The sequence below is a fragment of the Pinus tabuliformis genome, chromosome 7 (assembly GCF_031772625.1).
Source record: "Pinus tabuliformis cultivar Carrire ecotype Pingquan chromosome 7, CPIR1, whole genome shotgun sequence".
Classification (NCBI taxonomy): domain Eukaryota; kingdom Viridiplantae; phylum Streptophyta; class Pinopsida; order Pinales; family Pinaceae; genus Pinus; species Pinus tabuliformis.
Genome location: NC_142293.1, coordinates 483,090,898 through 483,113,629, shown reverse-complemented (window position 1 = coordinate 483,113,629; position 22,732 = coordinate 483,090,898).

Genomic DNA, 22,732 nt, shown 5'->3' with positions numbered 1-22,732 from the left:
ATAATGGGTATGGAAAGATTATTTGTCTTTCTAGAGCTCGGAAAAGAGTGGCCTGGAGCAGCCTTCTTTACAGCTGGCTTCTTTGCTGGGGTAGCTGGTTTAGCAGCCTTTGCTAGCTTGGCAGCATGAGCCTTTGTACACTTGATGGATGGAGAACTGTGAGCGCTTTGGATGAATGAAGACCCTCTAGTTCACTGTGGAGCAGTGTTCACCGTGGAAGGACAACGGAAAATCAAGTGCATATATATAACATGTGAAGCTCCAGCCTTGTATATGGAACAACAGTGTGTTTATGTATATGGAATAGCGGCGTTCAACCAATAGCATAGGAGCAACATTCAATGGATACCAACAGTGTATCAACCATGCCAAGGGTCGAGGTATGGAGGAGGGTTGTGGAAGTATAGGAGCAGAGCGATACCACAGATATATGGTAGCAACAATATATGGTAGGGAGCAGCGATACCATAGATATATGGGAGCAGCGATGGTTAACGCAGAGTGACCAGTGGACTCTAGTATGGCAGTTCAACGTATGGACAGCGAATCAGAGACAAAAAATAGAGACCTACAGATTTCAAAGGTCAGGAACATACTCATTTAGACTAAGATAGAGGAACTGTCACACATAAATGTGTCAGGGATGGCAAGATAATGGCTAAAATTGAAGCTCAAGTGTGTAGGGAGTGTGATAACTGCACTTAATGAATATAGTCTTCAATCTCCCAGTTTCATTCTTCAACGCAGAATACAACTGTAACAACCGACTACGTTTTTTTTTCACATGACTGACAGTAGAACTGGCCACAGAAAACAATGACTCAAATATGAGGAGGGCCATAATTCGCTCGCTCTAATACCATGTTAAACACACACATGGCAGCAACATAATATTAAAGATAAGCAGGAGAGTGTATCTAATATTAACAAATGATATACATTTATAGTACATTCATATGACCTTTGGTTTCGTATTCCAAGGTCTCTTCGACTTCCTTAGTCTATTCGGCTTCCACACCAACCCTTAGAGGATTAGGTGTCCAACAAGAATGTTATGTATGTGCCTAGGATGAAGAAGAACTTGGTATCCATTGCCATGCTTGAGGATAGAAGCTATGATGTGATCTTCTCGAAAGGAAAGGTGTTCCTTCGACACATAGCCACAGGTCAAGTAAAGAATATAGGGATTCAAGTGAAGAATCTATATAAGATGGAGGTAGAGGAGTGTTTTTCTTTGAGCACAAAATCATAAAGGGTGCAAAGCCGATGCATTGGCGAGTTGTGGCACAGGCGATTGGGCCACTTGCATCATGGCACTTTGAAGATATTGCAGAAAATCTCTACCGGTCTTCCTAAAGGTATGCTTGAGCAAGTTGATACATGCAAGGGGTGTACTTTGGAAAAATACACCAAGTCTTCCTTTCACGATAGATACAGTCGAGAAGAGGCTATTCTAGAATGAGTCCATTCAGATGTGTGTGGACCATTCTCGATAGCATCCATGACCAAACACAGGTATTATGTTATATTTATTGATGACTTTTCTCGAAAATGCTGGATAATTTTCATGCAGAAAAAGGATCAAACTTTCACAAAGTTTTAAGAGTTTAAAACATTGGTGAAGAAAGAGTTGGCTAAGAAGGTTAAAGCTCTACAGAGTGATAATGATGGTGAGTATGTCTCAAATGAGTTTAAGAACTTTTGTGTAGCGGAAGGGATTAAACAGGAGTTGACGACACCCCATAACCCTCACTAGAATGGGCTGTCTGAGAGGAAGAACAAAAGAATAGTAGGTGTAGCAAGGGAAATGTTGCATGATCAGGGGCTACCACTACACTTATGGACTAAGGCATGCAAAACAATGGTTTATGTTCAGAACCGTAGCCCACATTGGATACTTGAGATGAAGACCCACATTGGATACTTGAGATGAAGACATCAGAGGAGGCTTATTCCGGTAAGAGGTCAGATGTTGGTCACTTCAAGATTTTTGGGTCATCGATATATTTCCATGTCAACAAATATGCATGAAAGAAGCTTGAGCTAACAACAGAGTTGGGGATATTTGTGGGGTACATGATACACCTCACAACTATCGAGTGTACTTGTCGAACAATAGGATGACAGTGGTTCGCAAAGATGTCAGATTCGATAAGGAGAAGGCCATGCGAGTTTCCCTTGAGAGGGAGCTTAGGATACATGCGGATGAGGAGATTTTATACCCTAAGGTTGAGGAGCCTCAGATTGATGTGGAGCAACCACATGCAAAAGATCCGAGAGTGGAGACATCCACTCAGGTAGAGTCTTTCAGAGAGGGAGGAAAGCACACCAGAGAGGATGACAGATTATTGGATGATGCATGGGAGAATGTGGGAGCACCCAATTCTCAGTGCATGTAGAGGACATCACCTGAGAGGTACACTAGATACATGGCTCTTATGAGTGAATGTGTTGTGACAGAGCCATCTTCCTTTAAGGAATCAGTGCAACAGTCAGTTTGGGTTGATGCCATGTTGGAGAAGTATGAATCCATAGTTCATAACAATGTTTGGGATGTGGTCCTGAGACCGGAGGACAAGTCAGTGGTGAGATCCCATTGGATTTACAGGGTAAAACAAGTTGCATATGGTAGTGTGGAGAAGTATAAGGCTAGATTTGTGGCCCGTGGATTTTCACAGGTAGATGGGATTGACTATGATGAGACCTTTGCTCCTGTTGCAAGGTACTCATCAATCAGATCTATATTATCACTATCAACATAGATGGGTTGGAAGATACATCATATGGATGTGAAGACAACCTTCCTTAATGGCATGATTGAAGAATAAGTGTACATAGAGTATCCTGAAGGATTTGAGACCTTTGACCATGAGTTGCAAGTGTGCCGGCTCAAAAGAGTGTTGTATGGGCTTAAGCAAGCACCCCATGCTTGATACAATAGGATAGATAGCTACTTCACTGGGTTGGGCTTCATGAAGAGTGAAGTAGATGTGAACCTGTACAACATAGTGGTGGAAGGTAAACTGTTGATCATTGCACTTTATGTTGATGATCTCATACTGACAGGCTGATCAGCTGATCAAATCTTGCAAGGAGGACCTTGTAAGAGAGTTTGAGATGAAGGACATGGGGCTCGTGTATTACTTTCTTGGCATGGATGTATGGCAGGGAGATGGGGAGTTGTTTGTGTCTCAAGGTAAGTATGCCAATGAGATACTCAGGAAATTCCACATGGAGAGCAGCAAACCCATGGAGACTCCTCTAGAAGGTAATTGGAGGAAGGAGGATGCTACTTCAGGGGAAGTAGTGGAAGCTACTATTTACAGGCAGCTTGTGGGTTCACTCATGTACTTGGTGAACATATCACCGAATATGTGCTATGTATTTAACCAACTTAGTCAAGCGATGGTTAGGCCTACTAAGCTGTATTGGAAGGTGACAAAGCATGTGTTGAGATACCTCAGGGGAACTTCTCAGTATGGATTATGGTACAGACAAAAAGAGGGAGTGAAGCGTCAAGGCTTCACTGATGCAGATTGGGTAGGGATTCCATTCGCCGGGAAGAGTACATCAAGAAGGATCTTCAGTATTGGGTCAGCGACAATTTCTTGGTACAATAGGAAACATATATTGGTTGCACTCAGTTCGGAAGAGGCAGAGTACATGGCTACGAGTCAGGAAACATGTGAGGCCATCTAGATGAGGAAGATCCTGGTTGGTCTGTTTGGTCAGCAGATGGATCCAACTGTGATTTACTGTGATAATAATAGTTGTATCAAACTCTCTGAGAATCCAGTTTTTCATGAGTTGTCCAAGCATATTGATATCCGATATCATCATCTCAGAGACTATGTATTGAGGAAGATTATGTTGTTAGAGTACATTCCCACGGAGAAGCAAGATGCTGACATTTTGACAAAGGCATTGTGAAGATATAAATTCGAGTTTCATAGGGACGGGATTGGGGTAGATGATAATCCCTTTCTTGTTGAGAGGGAGTGTTGAGAAATGGCAACAAGAAATTCTAGTTTAATTTGTCCTTGAATTAAAATGAGAATTAAAATTGAATTCTATTCTCATAGCAACTTGTAGGTAGCTAATTAAGTTTAATTAACTTAATTAGCTTAGGAATTTCGAGTTGGAATTCTTTCTGAAGTCATGTATATGTTCTCCTAAGTTTTAGCGGTCTAGTATGAGTTTAAATTGAGCTGGAAATTAGATCACTCAATTTACTGAGTTAAGTTTAGTTAAATTAGTTCCAAACTCTTTGAGGAACTAATAGAGAGTTAACAGTCAGTCGGTGCACTAGTGCATCCACAAGTGTCACTCTACTTAACCGAAGATTCCCTCATCAGAAAATCATGTATGCCAATTCTGAGAAAGACCCAGTTGAGATTAGAGTGCATCGACAATGTAATATCAGTTGTATTATTTACCAGAGTGTAAATATCATGCATGCATAAGATATTGATCCTATGTTTGGATTACGTAGTTTTGGAAGAATGAATTCCCTTTTAATACGGGCTATTCATCCTAGGAATTACACAAGAGATTAGTGGCTTGGAGAGCTACTGAATAGGCTAAGGATTTAGCTTGAGCTAGCTTGTGAGCTGAGAGAGTTGAGCATACTTCTGTCGAATTGTTCTAGTGAGAAAAAGCTTTGTATCTTCACTCATATTTCTGATATATGCAATACAGATAACAAGGTTTTGAGTAGTGTCTTTCCTCAAATACATCTTGTGTTATGTGTCACTGATTTATCTTCTTCTTGTTCATATTTTTTTCATCTATATATTGGCTTCCATTGGTTGAAAGTAGAAGTAGATTCTTGTCCTATGCTTTAGTACATTGCATGAGATTGTGAATCTACATGATTTTCTACATCATATAGATAAATTGGCTTCAAAAGTTGTTCATGTTGTCTAGCGGCTCCATCATTACATTCTGCTTAGAAAAACTTTTGTATTTACTGACATCAACCCATTTCAATTTGTTCTCAGTAGGCGAGTGATTGGGGGAAAAGATAATAAATGAATTGTCATATTGCAAGAGTTTGATCTCGAGTTTATGTTAGCTAAGTCAAAGAAACCTTTGGTATTTGTGGAATTGATCTCAGAATTGCCTTGTGAAGGAGATGTTGTTTATGAAGAATCATTTCCTGATAAGCATTTTTTTCTCATCTCTTCACAAGATCCTTGGTACGGAGAAATATTGTATATCTCCGGACTTTGAAGTTCCCTCAATATTTTTCTAAGGATGAACGTTAGAAGTTGCGTCACCAAGATAAAAATTATCTTAGAATTGGTGATACTTTATATCATCAAGGGATTGATTCAATCATTAGATTTTTTTTAACCTTAGAGGAAGTTGAGTCGGTTTTGAATGACATCCACATTGGAGCTTATGGAGGTCATCTATTTGGGCTTGCCATAGCCCAAATAATCTTGGTGTATGTTATTTCTGGCCCTCGATTTTCAAATATTTCATTGAAGCGGTCAAGAAATGCCATCCTTGTCAGGTTTATACTCGGAAAATGTGCGCACATCCAACTCTGTTTTTTCCTATTGTCACTGTCAGTCCATTTACCAAGTGAGGTATTGATTTTACTACTTGTAACCCAACTTCGGTTAAGGGCCACAAATATATCATCATAGCAATAGACTACTTTATCAAGTGGTTCAAAGTTATGCATACTTTCAATAACGACGGTGAGACAAAAACTCTTCCGATAATCAAATCATTTCACGCTTCGGTATTCCAAGAGATATTGTCATTGATCACGATAGCCACTTCTAGAACAAGATGGTGCCTGAGTTGGCTTTAAATTTGGGATTTCAACAAGATCATTCATCTCCTTATTATCCTCAAGAAAATGGAAAAGTAGAAGCCATCAAAAAATCCTTTAAGACCATCCTGCAAAGGACGATCAATCAGGCTAAGTCCAACTAGCACATCATGCTATATCCTACACTTTGGGCATACTGGATGTCTATTAAGGTTGCTACATGTTTTAATCCTTTTCAACTGGTTTATGGGTTGGAATCAATTTTTCCTGTAGAATGTGAAATTCCATCTCTCAAATTAGCAGTCCAGCTTCTTCCAAATACTTCAAGTCTTGAAGAACGCCTCATTAATTTGGAACATCTCGATGAGAAATGTTGGGATGCAACCACAATGAACGAAGTTCATAAGAAAAGAGTAAAAGGTCATTATGACAAGACTGTATGATCAAAGGTTTTCTCTGAAGGTGACCTTGTTTTGGTCTATTACCAAGACAAAGACACCTTGGGGGAAGGAAATTTTAAACCTATGTGGTATGGTCCTTATATCGTTAAAAAGGTTTTCAAGACAAGTGCATATGAATTGGTTGACTTTGAAGGAAATGTGCTGTCGGAGCCCAGAAATCGGCTATATCTCAAGAAGTATTAGGCTTAGGTTCTTTCCTAGCATTTTCTTTGTTTTGTAAATATTGTACATAGTCTTTTATTTATGTCTATGGGTCTTGTTGCGATGATGATATTTTTGATCTGGTCTGGTAGGTTTGGATGGGTGATTTTGTGTATTTAGGATCTGCTTATGGTGCTAGTAGACATTCACAAAATTTAGCTTCCGCTGCTTGGGTAATATATTATCCATCTGGTCAACTGTTAGTCTCAAGAGGCATATGTATTGGTCATTCTTCTAATAATATGGCTGAATACATTGCCATTATTAATTTACTATCTGAAGCAATATCTCATGGTAATGAATCATTAGTGGTTTATTTGGATTCACAACTAGTTGTGTCTCAACTGAATAAGATTTATCATGTAAGAGATCCTTTATTACATCTCCAATTTCTAAGAGTGAGATTATTGCAAAGATCATTTACTTTTATTACTTTCATTCATATTCCACGATTAGATAATGCATTTGATGATTTTATAGCTAACCAAGCATTGAATTGGCATATTAATCATTCATCCCTTAAAATAAAAAAATATCACAAAATCATCTGTATATATGATCAAATCATCATGAAGTCTCTATATATAGATAGATAGAGTATGTCAAAATATTACAAAATTGGGAAAACTGTCCTACAATGTTAGGGCTTAAACCCGATCATGTCCATAATAAAAAAAGGCCAGTCATCTAAAATCTAAGGTTGTGGGCCATGCCCTGGACAAGCATCTTGGAAGAAGATGATGGCATTTCCACTCAATAGAAGAGCCACACCCACTCTCATGGTACTCCAACCACTCGTATCTGTATAGCCTCAGGGAGATCCTCTACTACTGCCATGGAAACCTGGCGAGTCAAACTCTCCATGTTCCTCTAACTAGTGTGGAGAACTCTCTCAAACTCAACTGCTGCTCTCTTCACAACTCTGCCATGACTCCTATGCCTCGGTAGACCCTCAGGTAACACTGGTCCAACATCTGCATCATGATCATTTAATATTGTAAGATTTTTGTTTCATGAAAAAAAAATTTGAATTTCTTGAGATTACATTTTAAAAATCCAAAAAAATTGAATGAGTTTAAGGGATAGAATTACCTAGTGAGTTTTTTGAATGATTTGATCGATGTGGTTTGCCCAAATTTACTCCAAGAGCCCTCTTCTCAACACTTGAATAGTAAAAATGAGTTTGGGTGAGTTTGAAAAGTCATTTTATAGCCAAATTTTGAAAACCCAGTTTTATAAAGTTAAAAAATTTTATTTCTATAATTTTATGAACTTTTGACTTTTTGGTTGAAGTGTTGGGAAAGGTTTTTTTCAGGGTATTGAAGACTTAGTCATGTTTTTTTCCACTAATTCAACTCCATGATCATTGACCTATCATGACAGGTATCATTTTTTAAACTTGCATATAGGTTAAGACATTTCACTTTTCTGTTCCATTATCCATCTTGACCTCATACTGCGATATTTATTCATAGGGTTGACCCCATTATGTTGCAATTTTTAAACCACTTTCACTCGCCATCTTATAAATTCATAAAATAGTGGTAGATCCTTTCCTTCCATGGAATTCATAGTTATATCCTCGCTGACATATATCGCCCATGCTGCAAGTATTGTGTAGGCTTGGGAGTCCTCTTTAGTCCTGCCATGACTTTGCGTTGAAACCTCATTCTTCTTCTTTTTCGCTATTTTATGGATTTATACCATAGAGGCTCCCATGTGTTAAGTTGTACTACTAAATTTCATTTTGACTACTTGTACCTCTTTTGGCCTTAAGCCAACCTCATTTTGACTCGTGTATAGCCACTTTTTACCATGACCTTTGGCAAGTTCAAAGCATGCATTCATTAGCCTTAGTGACTTGACACCTATTTTTTCCGTGGAAAGAACATTCCCCCGACTGTTGATGACCAGCATCTACCACCTTGCATTGATCATAGGATTGTTCCAGTCCCAGGAACTAGTGCACTTGCCCTTGACACTTGTTCTTTCTACTATACTATAGACATTCTTTTATTCCTTTTCAGGCTTTAAATATGAAAAAGACAAAAAAATCAAATATTCCAAAAAGAGAGGGAACAAGACAATTTCTTCATCATTTGATGGTAGCTAGAGTCAATTGTGTTGCCCTTGTACAAAGCACTTAAAATGAGTCTTTCCTCCATTGGGATGGGACTTAGTCTAGTTTTAGGGAAGCCATAACCTTGTTCATGAGTCAGCCCTCCTCTGGTTGGTTATCTGTTCCAATCATATGCAGAGTTTGTTAATGCCTCCTGCATTGCAAACTTATACAAAGTTATTTTATGCTGCCATAAAGTCACATTGCATCATGTTTTTGTTCAAGGTAAGTAAACATGTTGTCGGCCATTCTGCAGTGTCTCTTGACTCATTTTTTTTGGCCATATCCGACCTGTCAAGTTATCTTCAGTATCACATTAGCTATTTGGTCCTTCACTCGTGCTGATTAAGGGGGTCCCCATTAACTTCTTTCTGGTGGGTTTGCTCTTATCGACTTAGACAAATTACTCTAAGAGTATACCTAGAGTCGCACCTTGGCCCTATTTACATAATTGATAGGTGACCTTATGCTCAACATCGATCAGTATCATGGGTCTTTAATTGAGTGTTTTCCCTTGTGCTCAATGTCATCTTACATTATCACACATTGAGATTCATGGAGTACCTTGGTTTCCATTTGACCTTATTGGTGGATTCCTCATCTCTGTGTCAACTTTCATTATTGGTTCGTTCAAAGGATTTATACCGTGCGCTAGCCACATCTTGTGTACGCCGGAAATGTACTTTGGAACGATTACTTCATCTCTCTTCATTCAAATTCTTCCAAATTATTGGCTTGAGGGTTACACTCGTTCTGGTTGATGCGGGATTCTTTAAAGCCTTCCTTCCAATGGATCCTTTCCCATCGACTCTGACTCATTGCTCTGGGAATAAGGTCTAGAGTCCTTTCTTTCAGTACCTTAGGGTTTGCAGTCATTAATGGCAGACTCCTTCGCTATCGACATTTAGAATACATCAATGTCTCCTGATTGATAGATTCTTTCAAGTGTTCAACTTCAACACATTTATTCACACCTGTTAGATTGTACTGGGATACCTTAACACTCATTATCATTATTGGTGAGTTGTCTCGCGTTTGTTAATGATATACATCAATGACTGGTAATCAAAAAATTTCTCATATGGTCGAATTCAACTCATTTATTCCCATAGTGTAGAAATGTACCATTTGTGGTCAGTGAAGACCTTAGGTTGTCTTAGTATCTTGGTTCACTTTAAAACTCCTTTAGTTTCTTGCCAGTGACACCTTCCACCTTATATGTTTCATTCCTTCACAACAACATCCTATATGTTGGCACCTGAGTTTATGCGGTACCTCTATTCCACCTTTATGACTTGGTACTTTTACGAGGATCAGTGATGCAACATCATTGATTAGACAATCTTCTTGTATAATTGATCGGATATCAGTCTATATGTGATATTGAGACTTAGTTTCATTGTGTTCTTTTGCGGCTATGATATGATGATCCATTATGTACTCTACAACTCTTTCTGTTGTATACATTCTAGATCCACTTTATACTTGATCAACGATCATGCTTTATTACTACTGAGCATGGGTATGGCCGCCTCAGACATGAGTTTTCTTTCTGAATCCTTTCCACAGGTATTCGATGAGCTGGAATATGGTGATCTTCTCCCGGGCCTTCAAATGACTCCTCTCTCTATACTTAATATATTTCAGCCATCATGTACCCCTTTTGACCTCATATATTAAGGGAAATCTGTTACATCATCATTTAGCACTCTTGTAGACTTGATGCTCTTATATGGCCTTTGGAAGCCTTTTCCCATGCAAATTTGATCCTTTATTAAAAAAAATATTTCAAATTCCATACATGACTCTACCCATTCAAAAGTGCGTACATACGTGGGTTCTATAACTACATACCTGCGTATACCTTTTTAAATATGAAAAAAAAATATGCTATTTTTTGGGCAGGGTTCACGAGCTTTACCAAGAGCCCACCTACAAGAGCCCATAGCACAACTGAATTAACTAATTTCAGGTGGTATATATACACACCTTGGGTAGGCCTAAAGGACATAATAGAAAGGCTATCGACATTATACCCATTTCTCCCATATCAAGTTTTATTTTCCCGTACCTCCTGCACTTCCAGTCTCTATGGAAACCCTTGTTTCCTTTGAAGAGATGTTCATCATCTTTATAACACCTCCTTTCATTTGTTAGAGAGGTTTTCTTCATGGCTCAGGCTGAACGGATCCACAGGAAGGATTCATCGGTGCTTTGGCTTGGATAAGATTGTACCTTTCCTGTACCTGTTGCTGATTATCAATAAAGAAGCTCATGTCTTGTTCCTGATATGTTATTGTCTCATGAATATAAATTTCCATGTTTATATATGATGATCTAACATATATTTTTTGTATGCACATTTAATTATATATCATGTATATGCTTCTATGAATTGATTTTCAGGCCTACTTGATTCTGGAGGAAGAAGAGGGTTTGGACCCTACCAAAACATCATCAAACGTAGGACCTCCAGGTAAGTTTCCAAGTCCAAATTTAATAATTCACATGTTTGGCACATTTTCTTGACTGCTTCTTGTTGATTTTCTTGTTCTACTCTATTGAGGTTGTCAACCCTTACCTTAGGGAAATTTTCCCGCCAACACCACCATGACCATGCACATTCCCATCCTGAGTGTTCTTATGACTTCGCTATGCCCTCAACCTCAACCCCAAATTCCCACATATCCGTCTGCGATCATAGAGATCTGTGCAAACTTTATTTGTGGCGAGTCCTCACCTTAAGCTTCAAAAGTCTTAGTCTACTATTTGACCTATTCTGAACCGACCCACTAACCTTGGCTCCATCCTACCATTTTAGTTTTATTTTTCATGTGGTGCTAGTCCCTAAATATTACACCTTAGTATGTCTAACCCTTGTCAATTCTGACTGAAATACCCTTGGAAAGTGTTGGTTTGTGGAGGGGGTTACGAGTTCACCATATCCCCTATCTAAACGCCTTTTGCTCGCTTAGAGTCTAGGGTTCGGGTCATAATTTTAGGCAGACATTTCACATAGTCACCAAACATCTGAGTACTCATGAAACCAAGTCTTAGTCATTTTAATTTTCATCTAGGGTCACAACCTATTCATACTAGAAAATCACAATCCATATGAGGTCGCAGATCCACTAGATAGTAGAACCCAACAAACTTGTGACCCAACGACCTTGTGACTTAGCGACTTCAAAACTTTTTGACCTTCTGACCTTGCAACCCTGCGACCCAATGACCTTGTGACCTAGCAAACTTGTGACCCAATGACCTTGTGATCCAATGATCTTGCGATCTTTGGACCTATCTTTCCCTCCAAAATGTGACCAGGCTATCTTATTGATCTCTTAAGTTGAAAAGTCGCAAAATCACACCTAGAAAGGTTAACGATTTATGCAACCTAATCTATTATGTGACCTGCCCTACTTTTAAAATTTATGACTTGTCCCATGGTTTTGAATTGCGACCTCCATAGAAGTCTTCTTACTCCCATACCTAATTTCTCATACATTGCACCCAGTGGCCCCACAATGGCACTTTATTTTTCTAGTTTATTGGTGGTTATCATTATTCATGCTAACATCTATTTCTTGGGATCATATATTTGAAATGCTAGGTGACCTTTATCTAGAATACATAAATATATCATCTTTATTCAGAGAGGTGGTACCACCAGTGGTAAAAGGTTCTCATAAATGTCTGGGTAAGAGTTTTTCCAAATATGAAAGAAGTATTGAAGGAGTTGTATAGAATCCACCAACTCAGCCCATATATGGAGATACTGCCAGTGATATTAACAAGAAAACAAAAATTACATGGTGGGACATTTACTCAAAGTTTGTAAACAAGGTTATCCTGTAGGATTGAGAGGATTTCAAGGTAGACATTATTATCAAGAGGTCTTGGTTGTACACCCACCTGTGTTCCCATGTGTTGAAACAATAGACTAGATATTTCAGAGTGCAGATGAAGACCACTGGGCAATCAAAAGGCACACCTAAGAGATTTTAACATCCTTCACCCTTGATGACATTACAACCAATTAAAAGCTACCTCAATGATAAGAGGCCTTCAACACTTGATGGTTATCAACTTTTAATGGATCCATCAAGGACATACTAAAATAATGGAGGCAAGAGCCAACCAAATTCAAGCTTAAGGAAGACCATGTTTATAAGATAGAAGGCATTCAGAAGGTGTATCAGTTAATGGTAGTCATGATGAACATGATGTATGGGAGAGTAGATATTGATACTTTTCTAGGATCAAGGCTTCCTCTAATGCACATAGTTGCCACTAAAGGGACAGTATTTAATTGGGAAATCATTCTTGGTTTCACACTTAAGACAAACATTCAAGCAACCAAGAATCCAGAGAGAGTTTAGCCATCAAATTTTTATATGGAATCTTATCTGCTTGATGCAGTTTATGCGAAATGTACAATTTGAGGGATGAAATTTGAAATGGACCCCAGAGGTGAAAGTAAAGCTTTTGGAACCCAAGCTACAAAGGCATGTACAAAACTATTGCAAAACATTTCATTGCTCATCTGTATCTTGCACTCTTTACTGAAGACCCTCCATGTATGTGTGAATGATCCAGGTGGATATTGGTGGCCACCTGCCAGGTCCACCTGGACCCCCACCATTGTCTTTCTCAGCATTTTCAGTTTCCTTAATTGTAGCACAGTTTACTATTTTTAGCAGTTTTTCGGGTCCTGAACTTCCGGAGCCGTTTTGAGGCCCTAAACGACGTTTTTTTGGAATTCTGGGGCGATCGAGCCCTATCTTGCCCCCCAAAGTGGTAGTACTCGGATAGATCTTTCTAACGAGCTATCGTACGCGTCAAACGGAGATCGTATGCCAAAGTTACGACCCTGGGAAATTGATGAACCAATTTACCCAAACGGGGCCCACAATTTGGCGTTTCATCTTCTAGGGTTAGGTTTCGGTATGTGAAGGGTTTTCCATTGTTTCTCAACAATAAATAGGCCTTCGAGCCTCATTGTAATACAGTTCGGAACAGTTCAGAGGCATGTAGCCATCACATCTCTTCTCAGAGATAAGCTACCATCGCCCTAGCTAGTTTATTTCCATTTCTGATTGTAAGCATATTTCAGTATTTCCTATTAATGAAATGAAGCATTATTTCCGCTGCATATTTGTGTATATGGTTATCTCTGTAATTCGTTGCGTTCCTGTTTAAATCCGGATCAGTGAAAGGGCTAGGAACAGGCTCCCTAATCTAGCATATTGGTTCCCTATTGAAGAAGCAACTTATATTAGGGTTTTTGGCACTTACAAGCCTCCTCACACTCTCCCGACACTGGTGACAGATAAAGTGTTTTTGTAAGAGGTCTACTATCAATTAACTACTTGGCTAACCAAAACATTAGTAAAAGGAAAAAAGTGGTTGTGGCTTATGTTCCCTTTGACAATTGGACCATATACTCTCGAGAAATTTAAGGAGGACGAAGAAGAAACCAAGGGCTTGAAGGGTTTCTTCTTTGTTCATCTAAGGTTCAAAAAATATTACCCGAAGGATATTTCATCCGCGCATTGTAAGGCAATTGTCTTTGGGTGGTATTATGCTCATTTTATAGATGATGACGAGGATAAGTTCAAGAACTTCTACAATTATTCTAGAGAAATTGGAACGAATGAGCAACAATAATAGGAGGAAGAACAATTGGATAATGATACCCATGAAAGTATGATTCTTGAAGCCAGGGTAGCCATTCTTAAAAGGAGGAAAGGGAAAGAAACCAATAAAGAAAAACAAAAGAAAAAGAAGGTTAAAAAACAAGGAAGAACCCAATAATACATATTAGAAGAGGAGGAAACCCTAAATAAGAAAGAGGAGGACATGAGAAGAAAAGAGGACTTCGAGAAGAGGAGTGCAGAAATAGATCAAAAAAGAGATGAAGAGAAAAAGGGAAGCATATGAGAAGCATCGTAGAAAAGAATAGGAAGATCAAAATAGATAACAGGAGGAACAAAAGAAAAGGCAAGAAGAGGAATAAATGAGATAGAAACTGGAAGAACAAGAACTCAAAAGAAAGGTTGAGGAAGAACAAAGGAGGAAAGATGAAGAAGAAAAGAGGTTGAAATAAGAAGAAGAATCCAAAAAGCAACAAGAAGATTCAACCCAACAAATTCAACAAGATCTACTCAAATCAAAAGCTTCAGAGATACAGTTAGATATGCCTCCTTTGGAGATTCCACCATCTACTCCAATTATTGGTAGAAATTTCCCACTACAGGAATTGGGAATCCCATAAGAAGAAGAATAAGAAATGTTGGATATTACCAGGCTCACTTTTGATCAGGTTCAATGTAATGTTATGTAAGAAAGATGTAAGTGCTATGCCAAGAATCCATCTAAGCCCATATCGATGGTCACATATAAAGAAATTGTCATAAATACCACCATGAACCCATAAATTATTGTCTCAGCCGAAACCACTTTTGTGACAACCACTAAGCTAAATGTCAGTAGATTGAACAAATAGGTTTCCAATCTAGAAGACAATCTTGTTGCCTTTGAACAAAGAGTTGCAGAAGTGTAGAATGAGAACTAGGATTTGCTTATGTCCCATTCACACAACAATGAGTTGCAAGAATCCATTCATGAAGAAGTAACAATGGAAGATTCCATGGACTTGGTCTACAAAGAGATGATGAAATTACATCATGTTATATCACCATTCCTAGCCATGTAGACAAAATCTTAGGAAAGGAGAGAAATACTTAAACTAGCCACCACAACTATTGAGAGCATACATGAGTGGACCATGCAATATCCAAATGTACCAGAAGCACTTCCAAAGAAAGATTAGATAACAACAGAAAATTATAAGGTTGAAATCCACATCAAGTTCCATTCACATGCCAAGTTGGCTAAATATTTGGACAAGGTAATAGCCTCATACAAACATTTACTTAGTGGGTTGGAATCTCTCATTTAGGTGCATAAGGTTCCTTCTATTGGTTCATTGGGTGAACTAAGGACACAAGAAGAAGTCAAACAGGAAATTCAAGCATTTGTGAGCCCCTTCAAACAAGCTAGTGCTACAGAAGACTTGCAAGTTACAAAAGAGGCAATTGCCCAATATGTGGAGGAGCCTGTAATGATATACGTGAAGCTCATGACCCTATCAAATCAAGTAAAGGTGAATAAATACAATCTATTTCCAGATTCCCTAGAATGTATTCACAGGCATGGGGATGAATTACAACATAAGGTCATTAGTCTTGCAAAGGAATACAAGCTTGGGCATACATATCTAGTACTGGAATTACATTTGGATGTCCCAAACCTCTCTATTACTAGAGTAGTAGATTGTGATTATTTAATTTATTTCATGTAATGTGTTAGTAGTAGATTAGAGATTAGAGTAGAGAGTCACATGGGAATATTAAAGGTCATGGGGTAAATCAAGAGTCATAGGGGTAGATGAAAGGTCATCCCATTTTCTATAAATATGTCCTCGTAACTCAATGTAAAGGACTTTTAGTTTTGAACTAAATTGGTACATATTTTTTGGAGAACTAATAGACCTTTGGTGAATGCTAGGGGTAACTTTGTACTCACACTTATGGATGTCATGGACTTTTCATGTGATGATGTTATGAGTTTTTCAACTTTTGATGCTCCTCAAGCCTAAGCGTGTAATCCTTTCATACCTTATCAATTATTGTAGGATCTCTCTTGTGATGATCAGATGGTACATGCTAGGCTTATTTTATGCTTATATTGGTGAATTGTTTCATTGATTTGAGCATATGTTATGTATGGGATTGTGCATCTTTACGAGCTGTTATGAGGTTGTTGGTTATGAACTTATTTATGATCAATGAACTATTCTCTATTGGATACATGGGTTTTATTTAAAGTTTTTCTAACACTTCCTCCCTTAAGGTTCATGTTAATTATACTTAGTTGTTGCTATATGAATTGGGTTTCAGGCGTTTAAATCCATAAGTCACTCATTCACATTTATTGAATGTTTTATTTTTTTCTCTAACAATTGTTGTGTGTTTTGTCCAAAGAAAACTATAAGCAACACGATGGCTATCAGGCCTATATACTGGATGGGACTCCTAAACCAAATGGTGTAGAGTCTAGTTGGTATTCTGCTCTGGGGAGATACCCTTTCTATTGGCAGTACATTCCAGCTAATCAACAATACCCTAATCTGTCACTCTAATCTATAAGCATAGAAATACCAACTTTGGAGGAATATATTACTTCATTCCATAATCTCTAAGTGGAGATAAGGCATTTAATCTTACTCCCACCAAACTACCAAAAACAAAACCTAAAAACCGTATTATTTCCTTTTGTCTTATAAAACACAAAAAGGCAAAAAATATAAAAACAATTTATTGATTGTCTAAAAAAAACTTAATATATTTTTTTCTTTCTCGAAACCTTTCTCTTTAAGGGTTTATGTTAAATTGTTGACATATAACCCTATTTATGAAAAATAGTCTGACACTTTTGGAAAGTATGCTCCTTGAAGATGCCACGAAAATATGTGTTTTGAGTAAAAAGAAGAGTTTGTTTAAGAAAGAACTCAAAAACTTGTTTTTGAATATGGTGATACTATTGAATATTTTATCTTTTATCATGTCATTTGAAGAATAAAGTAATGAAGAAGAGCCTTCTCATGCTTCCTTTGGAAATAAAGAGACATTTGAACAATAAACATGTGAAGAGAACTTCAATGAGAAGACCACCCAATCAACCATTCTTTCTCCTCTGTATGAAAGCAAGGGTTTGGTATGCTACACTCGTTTCCAAAATTTGAGTTTTATGATACATCTTTTAGTGACTTAGAAGAGGAGGATCTAATGAATAAACCCTCACTTGCTAAAGAGAGTGATGATGAATAGATTGAAAATATTAATGCTCTCCTCCATATTGAGAGATAAAAATGGGATATAAGTTTTTTTTTCTTTGATGGAATCCCATTTACGACATAATAATGATGTTTCCAAAATTATGATTGTTGATTTTTAGTCATATCGATAGCTAAACGTGATCAAGGAATGTGAAAATCATTCTATGGTGTAGGAAAAACTACATAAATTCACCAAGAGATTAATTTACAAGTGAAAAAAGGGGGCTTTTCATGGCCAAGTGATAGCATAAATTTTTCATCCTTGGATGTCCCTAGTTCATGGATATCTTATACATGAAAATTCTGATGCAATAACCATTTCAATCTCAACTCTTCAACTTATTGAAAGATCTCATGAGAAATGTGAAATTGAAGTCATCTTCCAACCTTCAATCCCTGATAACTATGTCACCTAGAAAGTTCTTGACATGATGCATAGATTGTGAGGTTTACAAGAAAATTGCAAGATTTTTCCAAGAATGAGATTAATTGGAGAGAATAAGGATCAAGGGAGTAGTTGAGAGATAACAAGGTTCTAGCTCAAGTTATATCTTTTGGAAAGTGGAGAAAGATTGAAGCTTTAATTAGAGGATATAAATATTAATTAATTTGGTTATACAACACTTTGTCATACTTCCAAGGTGATGAATTTCAGTGAGCTATTGAAGAGGTGATCACAATTTTCTTGAAGAAAAATATCATCACCCACTTTGGAATGCTAGCCACAAGTCACGATACTTCATATATTTCGTTTCCATATAATCTATCTAGATATGTGATCAAGAAAAGTAAAGAAGGGAAAAAATCTTATTGTGTGTTTATTTTCAAGCCACCGACAAAGCCCCTCTTGTCTAATGATATTATGAGTAACATTGATGGGTTACCCTATGGTTACATTAAGAAAGATTGCTACATCAACCCCATCCACCTCTGGATTGAAGAAGGTTGTAGCAATACAAGTAAACTTGACATGCCATTGGTATTTCCTCACTTGATTGTAGGTTTTAACCCCGTACAAAAATTACCTACATACAAATTCTAAAACATAGAAAATGCGAGAGCATAACACATAAAACACATATACATAGAGATTTTCCCCTGGATCCCAAAACCGGGACTGGCAACTTGATTTTTCATTATATTCCTTTAAATGTTACAATACATATTTATACATGTCGAAGCACCCAATACCATGGACCGAAAACCATCGCGTCCAATACCATGGACCGAAAACCATCGCATCCAATACCATGGACCAAAAACCATCTTGTCCAAGAAACATGTGTGAAAATCATGCACAAAACCATAGGTGGGTCCGCCCAACCTAACATAGGGTCCAAAACCAAAATTTTCTGGGGCACTGCCCCGGACCCCATAAAGTGGGGTTACGGGTGCCCTTCAAACCCCATATTAACTACGTGGAAAGAATATAACACAACCCAACATTCCCCCACTTGTTTTTTTCTTTCCACAAGGGGCCACAAGAGAGCTTAGTCATTTTCCCAGCCCTGAAATGCCCATTGTCTCTCTACACCAAGAGAACTTCTCAGAGCTCACAGATTTTGTCAATGCATCTGCAGTATTCTTCAAAGTGTCCACCTTTGCCAGCAACACCTTTTTGTCTTCTATCATATCCCTCACAAAGTGATACTGAACATCAATGTGCTTTGTCTTTGAATGATATGCAGGGTTCTTTGCCAAGAAAATTTCACTTTGGTTGTCACAGTCTATCCTTATAACTTCCTGTACTAACCCCATACTTGAACACAATCTCTGCAACAAAACTGCGTCCTTGCTTGCATGAGTTGCTGCCATGTATTCTACCTCTGTAGTTGATAGTGCCACTACAGATTGTTTCTTACTCATCCAACTGACTGCACCTCCAAATAGGTTAAACACATACCCACTTGTAGATCTTCTCTGATCCAGATCTCCAGCCCAGTCTGCATCAACAAAGCCATGAATATCCAACACTCTGTCCAATCCTAGTCTTCCTTGGTAGCACAAACCATAATCACTAGTGCCACGCAAATACCTGAAAACCCGCTTCACTATTGTCCAGTGCTCCTTCCCTGGTTTTGACATAAAACTGCTCAATACTCCCACTGCATGTGTAATGTCTGGTCTAATATAGACCATTGCATACATCAGGGTACCAACTGCACTTGCATATGGAACACAGGACATGTCCTCTTCCTCTTCGTGTGTCTTGGTACACTGTTCAGCAGATAACCTCACACCTACAGGAATAGGAACCTTCACCGGTTTACTATCCTGCATATTAAACCTCTGCAGTATTGTCTCGACATACTTTCTCTGGTTTAACCATAGCCTCCTCCTTGTATGATCTCTTTTAATTTCAATGCCCAAAACATAGTTTGCAGCACCAAGATCTTTCATGTCGAATTTGGAGGAAAATTGGGTCTTCAAATCTTAGATAATGTCTTTGTCATTTCCAATCAGAAACATATCATCCACATACAAGACCAGATAAATAACACGGTCACCAGTTAATTTAAAATACACAGTGATCTACTTTGCTTCTGGTGAAGCCAAGTCCCCGTATAAATGTATCACATTTCTGATACCACATCCTTGGTGATTGTTTTAACCCATATAGAGACTTCCTTAACTTTCATACCAGTTCATTCTTACCCTTTACCGCAAAGCCTTCAAGTTGATTCATGTAGATTTCCTCTTCCAAATCCCCGTGAATAAATGTTGTCTTCACATCCATCTGTTCTACCTCAAAATCAAAAGAAGTAGCAACAAATAAAAGTAATCTAATAGAAGTTACCTTGGCAACAGGAGAAAAAATATCACCAAAATCAATTCCCGGCGCCTGGGAATAACCTTTTGCTACCAACCGAGCTTTGTATTTCTCCACTTTTCCTTCTGCATTTCTCTTCTTTTTGAACACCCATTTGCTGCCAATGGGTTTCCTTCTAGCTGGCAACTCCACTAGATCCCAGGCCTCATTTTTGTGCAAAGATGCCATTTCATCAACCATGGCCTCTTTCCAGAGTTTTCCATCCTCTGAATCCACTGCTTCCTTCACAGTTCTGGGATCATCATTAGTAATAGAGAAAGCAAAATTGGAACAGAAAGTAGATGGACTATACCTTTTTGGCTACCTTATTTCTCGAACTGAACTTCTCACAGCCGGAGTTTGTGGCTCTTCATCTTCTGATTCCTCCCCTACTATAGAGTCTGATTCTTCCTCCTTTAGCTCAAACTCTATCTTCTCAGGTTCCTTTGGTTGGACTTCATGTTTAATAGCATCTTTTACCTCTCTGAACACCACATCTCGGTTGTACACAACCTTCTGTGTGACTAGGTTCCAAAGCTTATAACCCTTTAAACCATCCTTGTACCCAATAAAGATGCACTTTTCAGATTTACTATCCAACTTGGTTCGTTTCTCCTTTGGAACATGTAGATATGCATCACATCCAAATACCCTCAGATGTGAAAGAGAGGGTTTCTTACCAGTCCATATCTCTTGTGGAGTCTTATCCTCCAACGCTGATGAAGGTGACCTATTGACCAGGTAACATGCAGTATCCATCGCCTCTGCCCAGAATTCCTGTCCTAACCTGGCACCACTGAGCATGCTTCTTGCCCTTTCCATCAACGTCTTGTTCATTTTTTCTACAACTCCATTTTGCTGAGGTGTATATGGAGTAGTCTTCTGCCGTGCTATACCACACTTCTTGCAGGATTATTCAAATTCCTTACTACAAAACTCTCCACCATTATCTGTCCTCAGCGCCTTTATCTTCTTCTCTGTCTGGTTTTCCACTAGAGCCTTAAATTCTTTAAACCTGTCAAAGACTTCAGATTTCCTCTTAAGGAAATATATCCATGTATTCCTTGAGAAGTCATCTATAAATGATACATAGTACACAGACTTACCCAGTGATGGAACCTTCATAGGTCCAAACACATCACTATGCACAAGCTCTAATATATGTTTCACCCTCTTACTACCAGAGGAGAAACTCACCCAATTCTGCTTCCCATATACACAATTTTCACAGAAATCAAAATCCAAAGAGCTATTACTCATACCTTCTACCATACCTTTACCATGAAGTATTTGAAGGCACTTCTCTCCAATATGTCCAAGCCTTTGATGCCACAGCATGGTCTTCTCTCCAGAGACCACTAGATTTTCTACTCCACTTTTAGGAACCATAGAATTATTGCACCCATCAATAACAGTGCTACCTTGCAGCTTGTACAGAGTTCCAATCCGAACTCCCCGCATCAATACCAGTGCTCCCTGAACCATTTTGCAGGTATCCTTCTCGAACACTGTTTTTACACCTGCATCATCCAGCTTGCTTACAGAAATCAGATTTCTGGCTAATGCAGGAATATGTAGAACACCTGGAAGCATTCTAACCCTTCCACCTTGCAACTTCAACTTTACTTTTCCGCGACCAATGATTCTAGCCTTCCTGTCATCCCCCAAGAAGACATCACCACCATCATATTTCTCATACTCGCAGAACCACTCTATATGGGGAGTGAACTTAAAGGATGCACCTGAGTCAATCAACCATGCCTCATGATCTACATGTGTACTTGAAGAAGCCAAGTACACATCCCCACCTTCATCTGAGGTGGTTTTCACCTTTGCATAAGGAGCCTCATCAGATCCCTTTCCTTTTTCATGAGCTTTAGATTTATAGTCCCTTTTGAAGTGGCCTTCCTTTCCGCATTTTCAGCACACCACCTTTACAGGTTTTCCTAGAGATTTAGATCTCCCTCTAGATTTAGGTCTCCCACTCGATGACTTATTTTTGTTTCTGTTCTCGGACCATCCTCATATAGACAAGGCATCACCATTTTGGCTCTCCATATTTTTCGGTCTCACCTCCTCCATCGACAAGGATGAGACTATTTCATCAAACTACAAGGCAGTTGCATTGCTACCTATTGCAATAACCAGACTATCCCACGAATCTGGTAGAGAACACAACAAACTGATGCACTTATCTTCATCTGAAATTTTAATATCAATAGATGCTAGCTAACTTACCATAGTATTAAAAGCGTTCAGATGCTCTATCATCAAGTCTCCATCTTTCATCCTCAGGTTATACAGCTTTTTCCGCAGGAACAATTTATTCACTAGAGACTTAGATTGGTACAAAGTCCCTAACTTGTCCCACAAAGCCTTCACCGTAGCTTCCCCTGATACATTTAGCAATACTGAATTTGAGACACACAATAGTATTGTGCTCTTTGCCTTCCGATCT